The sequence below is a fragment of the Herpailurus yagouaroundi genome, unplaced genomic scaffold (genome assembly GCF_014898765.1).
Source record: "Herpailurus yagouaroundi ecotype Mexico unplaced genomic scaffold, PumYag 142, whole genome shotgun sequence".
NCBI classification, from domain to species: Eukaryota; Metazoa; Chordata; class Mammalia; order Carnivora; family Felidae; genus Herpailurus; species Herpailurus yagouaroundi.
In genome coordinates, this window is record NW_024412397.1 from 49,185,122 (window position 1) to 49,194,408 (window position 9,287).

The 9,287-nt window shown below is 42.2% G+C and overlaps 1 long non-coding RNA gene across 1 annotated transcript in view; it reads left to right on the forward strand.

The window, feature by feature from the left end:
* The first annotated feature begins 5,162 nt into the window (after nt 1-5,162).
* The window catches only part of LOC121033092 (uncharacterized), a 17,218-nt gene continuing 13,093 nt past the window's right edge, over nt 5,163-9,287 (forward strand). The window contains exon 1 of the long non-coding RNA XR_005791695.1: nt 5,163-5,934. This is a non-coding gene — a long non-coding RNA (uncharacterized LOC121033092). The remainder of the gene's footprint in view (nt 5,935-9,287) is intronic.

A 9,287-nucleotide genomic window follows, 5' to 3' on the forward strand; every position in this document is an offset into this window, starting at 1 on the left:
CTCCCCTATGCCTTTCCCTGTGTGTCTCTTCCATTTAGCTGTTCCTGAGTTGAATCCTTTATAATAAATCAGAAATAGTAGGTAAAGTGTTTTCCTGGGTTCTGTGAACAGTTCTGGCAAATTTTCAAACCTGAGGAGGGGATTGTGAAAACCTTGAGTTTATAACCAACTGGTCAGAAGTATCAGTGGTAAACTGGGACTTGTGGCTGGCATCTGAATGGGTGACAGTCTTGTGGGTTTGAGCCCTTAAAGCGGTGGGCTCTGTACCAATTCTGGGTGGTGAGTGTCAGAACTGAATTGAACTGTATGACACCCAGTCAGTGTCCAGAGAGTTGGAGAATCCGTGGATGTGGAGGGAAAAAAAACCCTCACCTGGTGTAAGAAGTGGTGTGAGTGAAAACGTGTTACAAGTGTCCTTTTTTAAGGACTGAGAATTCTACAACACCAAAAAAATTAGCACTAAGGGTGAGAATGGAACGGAAGAGGGACATTTAATACATTTTTGGCTGTGTTTCTGTTCTTCTTTTGCTCTTGGACAAGCTGTTTAAAAAACAGTTTTAAGCAGCCTTTTTGATAAAACTATTTGTTTAGGGGTGCCTGGGTGGCTCAGTCGGTTAAACATCTGACTCTTGATTTCAGCTCAGGTCATGATCTCACGGTTGGAGCCTGCTTGGGATTCTCTCTCTCTCTCTGCCTCTCTCTCTCTCTCTCAAAATAAATAAAGAAACTTAAAAAAAACTTATTTGTTCGGGTGCCTAGGTGGCTCAGCCGGTTAAGCCTCCAACTTTGGCTCAGGTCATGACTTCACGGTTCATGAGTTCAAGCCCTGAGTCAGGCTCTGTGCTGACAGCTCAGAGCCTGGAGCCTGCTTTGGATTCTGTGTGTCCCTCTGTGACCCTCCCCCATTTGCACTCTGTCTCTCTCTCTCTCACTTTCTCTCTCTCTCTTAAAAATTAACAAACATTAAAAAAATTATTTGTTCATTTGGTTTTTGGGGGTATTGTTTTGTTTGGTTAAGACAAATGAAAGCTACGTGAGACACAGTGTTGAGTATCAGGTAGCTGATATTTGCAGTATTGTGCCTGGCCCATCCGCAGTGGGAAGGACTCAGCAGGCTGAGATCCAGAAGTGACCTGTTGGCTATATTAGTGCCGCTGGACAAACAGCTGGGCCAGGAATGTTTTCTCAGCCTGGCCCAGGGAGGCCGCACATCTGTCCTGGCCTGTTGACCTGCTTTCTGCAGCCAGCACGGGACACAGGGCCAGCAGAGGCGATGCCATAAATTAATGATATGTGCATAACGTTCAAAGTGCTTCACATACCTCACGCTATGTAAAATTAACATTGTGCTTATAATTTGTTTCTTAGAATCTAAGTGTGTCCACTTTACAAAGATGAATCTGTAACACATTCTCTAAACATAGCCCAAGAATTTTAAAAGACCAAAATAAGATTTTTAGGCAGAAGCACCCTTGCTTTCAATGAGTAACATGCCACATGCTTGGGGTTTGAATAAGCTTGAACTTCATAGTTCATTTTAATATTTGTCTTTGATCAGCTTTTTGCTAACGATCCATCAAGACACATTTGAGCAACTCCTTGGAAAACACTTCATGCACAATGCACTGTGCTAGAGGCATTATCTCACGTCCTATTCAGGCTCTGTGGAAGATAAAAGTATTCTTTTCAGTTTAGTGTTCAGAAGAAATCCCTTCACCAATTTATATTAGTATTAGCAATTTTGAATTTATTAAAATGTGGAACAGAATAAGATTGAAAGTTCAGAATAGAGAGCTGAGTGCAGTCTTTCTAAAAACTCAGTTACCAATACACTAAAGTGATGTGTCCAAGCTATGGTCTTCCTAGAAACTGTCTAGAAAACTGTCTTCACAGAAACTCTGTAGTAGTCCCTCGTGCCCGAGTGTTTTATGCCAAACAGTAGTACGTGAACAATATCAACTGCTTAGAGGCTCCAGTGTTTCCCACGGAGCACAGGCAGTTGTTATCAAACGTCTGTATGTTGTGAAATGTTTACAGCTTCTCAAAAGCTCTTCATTAAGAGAAATGTGCTCCAGCAAGCATACCAAAAGCAACAACAGCCACATTCTCTCTCTCTCTCTCTCTCTCTCTCTCTCTCTCTCTCTCTGTCTCTCTCTCTCTCTCTCTCTCACACACACACACACACACACACACTTCAAAAATTCAGAACATTCATGCCTGTGTCAACATGATTTCAGATAAGAACCAACCAAGAACCCAAACACGGTGTTGGCAAAGCCAGCAAATAAAGAGAAACACAGTGTTCTGCTGGCCCTCACCTCATCTGCCTCCAAGGGGACTATATTTTAAAGCATTTTTTAAAAGTTTTATTTATTAAGTAATCTCTACACCCAACTTGGGACTCAAACCCATGATCCTACGATCAAGAGTCACATGCTTGGGGCGCCTGGGTGGCGCAGTCGGTTAAGCGTCCGACTTCAGCCAGGTCACGATCTCACGGTCCGTGAGTTCGAGCCCCGCGTCAGGCTCTGGGCTGATGGCTCGGAGCCTGGAGCCTGTTTCCGATTCTGTGTCTCCCTCTCTCTCTGCCCCTCCCCCGTTCATGCTCTGTCTCTGTCTGTCCCATAAATAAATAAAAACGTTGAAAAAAAAATTAAAAAAAAAAAAAAAAAAGAGTCACATGCTCTTCGGACTAAGCCAGCCAGGTGCCCCTTGATACGTTTTATTATATAGCCAACCCCATCCTATTTGTGTCTATTTGGGCATTTTACTAGGAAGTACTGTTTCTAATTTTTAGAAGAAAAAATATCTTTCCTTAATTACAAGGCTGTGGATGTCAGAAACTTAATTAAGTTACAAAAGATGTATGATAAATAGTTTTTGAAAATCACATTGAGAAGGGGCACCCCTGGGGGGCTCAGTCAGTGGTTAAGTGGTCAGCTCTTGATTTTGGCTCAAGTCATGATCTCGTAGTTAGTGGGTTCCATCCCTGTGTTGGGGATCCGCCATCAGCGCAAGCCTGCTTGGGATTCTCTGTCTCCCTCTCTCTCTGCCCCTCCCTTGCTCGCCCACTCTCTCTTAACATAAATAAACTTAAAAAGCAATCATATCGAGAAGGAACATGATTTGCTTTGTTTTATTTTAAGTTTATTTTTACGTATTTTGAGAGAGACATAGAGAGCAGTGGCAAGGGTGGCAGGACAGGGGTGGGTAGTTTGTGCAAAGACAGAGGGAGACAGAATCCCAAACAGGTTCTGCACTGTTAGCACAGAGCCCAATGTGGGACTCGAACTTCTGAACCACGAGATCATGACCTGAGCCAAAATCAAGAGTCGAACGCTTAACTGACTGAGCCACTCAGTCCCCCCCAATGATTTATTCTAGGCTACCATGAGTAGTAGCACCCCAAATATACGTGAATTACACAGCAGGTTTATTTTGGCCACAGTTTGTCTTATAGCTCATTATAGATTTATCAACTCTTGGTGAAGAGTTTGATGGATCAAAGCTTTTCAAGCTGGTTCCAGATACCATACTGCTACTGATTCAGTTACCAGCATTTCAGTAAATATTATTTGAAAGCATCCCAGCCCATCATTCACGATACATTTAAATGAATCTCTCTGTCAGGTTTGGTACCCATTTTCAGAAAATCAAAAAGTGAGTAAATAAAAAGGAATCTATCCCTAGAGAGAAAAAGAGAACATTTGCACACAAACTTCTCCCTTGGATTTGATTACATGAAAGCACCCAGAGGCCATGAATTTGGTTCATAGTGAGACACTGTGCTCATTCCCTTTCTTGGGAATGTATCTGGGCTGTTTGTCCAAGGGTGGCCAGTGACACTTCCCTGTGTGAGGCCAAGGCATTGGGGCGTTTGGCCAAGAGAGGTGAGAGATGGGAGGCCAGAGCGCAAAGAGGCCTGAGGGCCCCAGCAGCAGTGAGTTGGTGACAGGTGTGCCACGGAAGGTGAGGAGCTGGACTACCTCAATAGGAAGGCCACCTGCCAGCCAGGAGAGGCGTTTGAGTTGACGTCCTAAACCAAGACATGGCCAACGGATGAAGCCTTTGTTCTTTTTCTTTCCTCCCCCCCAAATACTGTACTTTCCACAAATGCGTCCTCTCTTTTCTTTCTACAGTTACTCAAAATCTGCCCCTCTTTTCTTCATTATTATTTATTTTTGAGAGAGAGAGAGAGAGAGAGAGAGAGAGAGAGCGCGCACGTAAGAATGCAGGAGGGGCAGAGAGAGAGGGAGACAGAGAATCACAAGCAGGCTCCATGCCAGCAGTACAGAGCCTGATGCGGGGCTTGAACTCAGGAACCGTGAGATCGTGATCTGAGCCGAAATCAAGAGCCGGCTGCTTAACTGACTTGAGCCACCCAGACACCCCAAAACCTGGCCCTCTTTTAACATCAGGGTTCCATCCCTTGGTTCCACGAAGCACCCCCTGCTGATCTGAGCCACATTCTTCGACTTTCTTTCACTTATGCTATTAACCGTTTGTGCAGTTCATTTAGGACTTAATCTTAGGGTATCTTTTGATGTTCAGAATTATTCTTTCAATGTGTCTTGTTTCACTAAGCCAGACTAGGAACTCCTTGAAGTTAGGACCTGATCAATAGTGTGCATGGCCAGACCAGGCATGCTTCTTCCAGCAGTCAGCCTTGCTCGACCACTGATGGATGGAGCCACTGGCCTATGGTTTATTAGACTTTTCCTTAATGAGGACAGGATGATTCCAGAGCCTGAGGCGAGTGTTGAGTCGCAGGGTAAGTGACCTCCTGCAGGCGTGTTGGGGATGAGCGTAAGTTCCTGGCAATGCTTTCTCACTATTTATCCTCTTATCATTTTGCTCTCCAACTCTCTTTAACCATGTTTGTGCTAACTTTTCTAGATTAGAGGAAATTCTCCCCTCTTTCTAAAACCTGCAAATGTTAGATTCTTTAAAAAAATTTTTTTTTAACATTTATTTATTTTTGAGAGAGAGTGCAAGCAGGGCAGGAGCAGAGAGAGGGGGACAGAGGAGCCAAAGCAGGCTCTGCGCTGTTAGCCATGAGCCCGATGGGGGGCTCGAACTTGTGAGCTGTGAGATCATGACCTGAGCCGAAGTCAGATGATCCACCAACTGAGCCACCCAGGCTCCCCTGTTATATTCTTATTATACCTGAATATGGTGTTGACTCTTGAATCTCATCAAGCCTCTAACCATTTAACCTTTGGCTTTCCTGACCCACTTCTCGCAATTCCATGTGGGTCTTTATTATTCAGCCTTTACCATTTACCCTTCCTATTCATGGACCATGTGACTCTAACATCAGATTAATAGAAGAGTGCCTCAGTGGCCACTTTGGCACTTAGGTCTCCACGCATCACTGCTGTTCAATGGGGGCACTGCTGGCATTGAGAGAGCAGGTCTGTGGTCCTTGGACTGAAAGAGTTTGAGCATCCTGGCCTTCCATCGCTGAGAACCAGCACTGCCAGGGATTTACAATAAGCAAAAATGTCCCCCCAAATTTCCAAGTGGCTCCTTGTTGAGTCACACTGCTTGAGATCTGCCTTTAGATCTTTCAGAAACACACATTTTCTCCCTAAATGGGATTGTTTGTGCCTCTGTCAATACACTGTTTCTTTTTTGAAGGCTTGTCATATTTTAAAGTCATTCTTCCTTTTAAAGTTTTTTTTTTTTTTTAGCCTTGGAATGAGTCATACATTATTTTATTTTGTTTTCTTTTGTTTTACTTATTATTATGGGAAATGTGGAACACACACAAATAGCGTAGTATAAGGAACCCCCATGGATCCATCACCTCGTTTTAACAATTATGACCTCATAGACATTCCTGTTTTTTTCTATACAGCCACCTACGATTCTCCACCTACTCCGCCCGCTGCCATTAGGTAATTTTGAAGCAAATCACAGACATCATTCATGGTATGTAACTATTTGATAAACTTTATGGTATCTTTATTTTTTTTTTAAGCCAACAAGGATTAAGGTGGAAACATTTGCTTAATTCTCCAGGACCCCACCCTTCTATATCACCTCCACATTCCTTCTGCTTCACCAAACATAAATCTTGTGTTGTAACTATTCCTACTTGCTTGCTTCCTCTATTTCCTGAGACAATGCCAGGACAAGTCAAGACTTTGTCACATGCTCTGTTTTTAGCAGCTACTTGTATCATACAAGTCTTTTTTTTTTTTTAATGTTTATTTTTAAGAGAGAGAGAGAGACAGACAGACAGACTGCAAGCAGGGGAGGGGCAGGGAGAGAGGGAGACACAGAATCCGAAGCAGGCTCCAGGCTCTGAGCTGTCAGCATAGAGCCCAACGTGGGGCTCAAACCCATGAACTGTGAGATCATGACCTGAGCCACCCAGGTGCCCTTGTATCATACAAGTCTTACTGCTGTATGTTTAATCTGTGCTAGCGTGGTGATCTGTATTAGCCAACTGACATCCACATCTCCTCTTGGGTAAAGCAAAATGTAGTTTAACACCACCCAAATATCACTTCTATTTCTGCCTCTCTTTGTATTTCCTGGAAAGCTCTCGACCAGGCTGGGAACTCTGAGTCCATGATTTAACCAGCCCTCCTGTTTTTTTCCTTACCTGTCCTGCTAATTTGGAAAATGTGTGTCCTTCTGATGTACTCACATTTCAATTCTCATCCAAGCATTTAATGAAAGCAAAAAGGTTGCTTTTCAGTTGTGTTTATAAAATAGTTTAAAATTGAAGAGAATATAAGTCGAGTCCATTAATGGTTGAGTGCTAATATTCAACAGAATATAGGGATGATTGGTTCTTTGTCATGACTGGTTCTTAAATAATTAGGACAATTAGTGTGTGCAGCTTTCTTCCTTTACACCCTTGTGGGATGCATTTGCTGGCTATTTGATTCCTTAGTGGTTAAAATTGATTAACCTTGCTGACTTTGGGGGCAGCTCTTTGAACACAAATTGATGAACCTTAATCTGTAGCAATCTTAAGTGCCAAACCATTAACACTGAAGCCCCTGGACTCTTCAGTTTATGTGGGGAGTCATTATCTTGACCTAGAATGCAACTTTTCAGACAGTCTCTCACTGAATCGTGGCTATCCCCTTGGATTTTTTCCCACAGATGTAGCTCCCCTCCAACTTCTTGCCTCTAGATGGGTGCTAAAAAGATCTGTGTTAACAGTTGAAAGGATTACTATATACTGGGACTGCAAGCAGATCGAGCAGAAGGAAGGGGATGTTGGGTTACCTGATTGGCTCAGTTGGTTAAGCATCCAAATCTTGATCTCAGCTCAGTCTTGATCTCAGGGTCGTGAGTTCAAGCCCCTGCATTGGGCGCTGGGTGTGAGCCTACTTTTAAAAAAATAAAAGAAGGAAAGGGATGTTAAATGCTCATATCAAACACTCTATAAGAACACTTAGATTATTATATTGAATTTGTGAGTGCACTATTGTTTAGAATAGTCTTGTCAAAATACTTCTCTAAATTCCACTCCTAAAAAGACATAATTTTGACTGCTTTATCTTCCTTTGTGCTTAACATTAACCGTAGGTCAAAGGGTACAGTGGTATTATTACTATCATTTTTATTGGCATTGGCTAAACACTGAGAGGGATTTAAGTAACTTGCCTAAAATCAAACAGTTCATTAGCAAGGAGTCGGGAGTCTCTGTCTCTGATAGAATAGACAGTATTTTGCCAACCTTGTCCACTCAGTCTGCTTTTGCCAAAATCACAGTTTCTCATTATTCAGTCCAGAAAAATGCCATCAGCAAATGAGTAGGCCATCATCATGAGCTACAGTGTGGAAGCACCTGGAGACCAGAAGGATCCTCATCCTTGCCTATTTTCCCAAGTTGCTGTGACAACTAAAAGCATACATGTATGTGAAAGTTCTTGTAAGCTATGAACTTCTATTCAAATGAAGATACTGATGATGATACTAATGGCATTTGACATCTGGGAAGTATTTTCAGTGAGTCAGTCCTTGAGCTGAATTCTTTATGCATCATCTCATTTACTCCTCCTTTAAGTGCTATAAAGTCTACTCAGACCAATCCCACCCCAAATCATTATTGTTTGCTAAAAAAAATACAAAAGGGACAAGAAAACCCAATGTACACCCCAAATAAGTCCAATCAAACGCTTCACCATAACTTTCTCTTACATTCATAATTTACCACTCACTTAACAGAGGTTCTAAGAATCTAAATACACATATTTATTTAAAAAAATTTTTTTATTTATTTTGAGAGAGAGAGTGAAAGAATGCAACATGAGCAGGGAAGGGGCAGAGAGAGACAGAGAGAATCCCAAGCAGGCTCTGTGCTATTAACACACTGAGCCTGATGCAGGGCTTGATTTCACAAACCGTGAGATCATGACCTAGGCTAAAATCAAGAGTCCAACACTTAACCGAATGAGCCACCCAGATGCCAATAAATATATATATACACTCCTACAGCAACTTATGTATGTATGTATGTATGTATGTATGTATGTATTTATTATTTGAGAGAGAGGGAGTGCAAGCCCTGGAGAGGGGCAGAGAGAGAGAGAGACAATCTGTTTTTTAAGTTATTTACTTTGAGAGAGAGAGCATGAGCAGGGTAGGGGTGGAGAGAGAGGAAGACAGAGAGGGAGAGAGAATCCCAAGAATCCGACATGGGACTTGATCCCATGACCTTGGGATCATAACTTGGAAATCAAGAGTTGGACACTCAACCAACTGACCCACCCAGGTGCCCCGTGACTTGCAATTTATAAACAAGAGCAAGGCTTATCTTCTTCAAAATTGTCACTTGAACAATTATCCATGGCTACCCCTTGGGTCCAAGTTCCTCTAGGCGGTGGCCTCTTTCCTCACTCCTACTCTTCAATATAACAGAAAGAGAAGCCTTTAAAAGCAGTTAATGTGAAACCAAAGCTAAGACTGATAATCAGAGTCTGAGAAGAGGAAATGCCAGCTTCTTTTAAGATGATGTTACTTCCTTTTTATAGACTAAAAACCAGTCTTTTCATAGTGGCTTGTCAAGGCATAAGTGGCAATGTGGTTCCTAAATGTCTAACAAAAGGGAAATACCTTAAATTATAGTACAGTCATAAAATGGAATATTATGAGCCAATTAAAATGATTTTTCAATGAGAAAAATTACAGAGGAAATCCTCAAAATAAAATGGTAAATGATAAAAATCAGGATATGTAACTGTTTGTGTGGTATGTCCATAGGTTGTTTTACATACACACACACACACACACACACACACACACACACACACACACACACA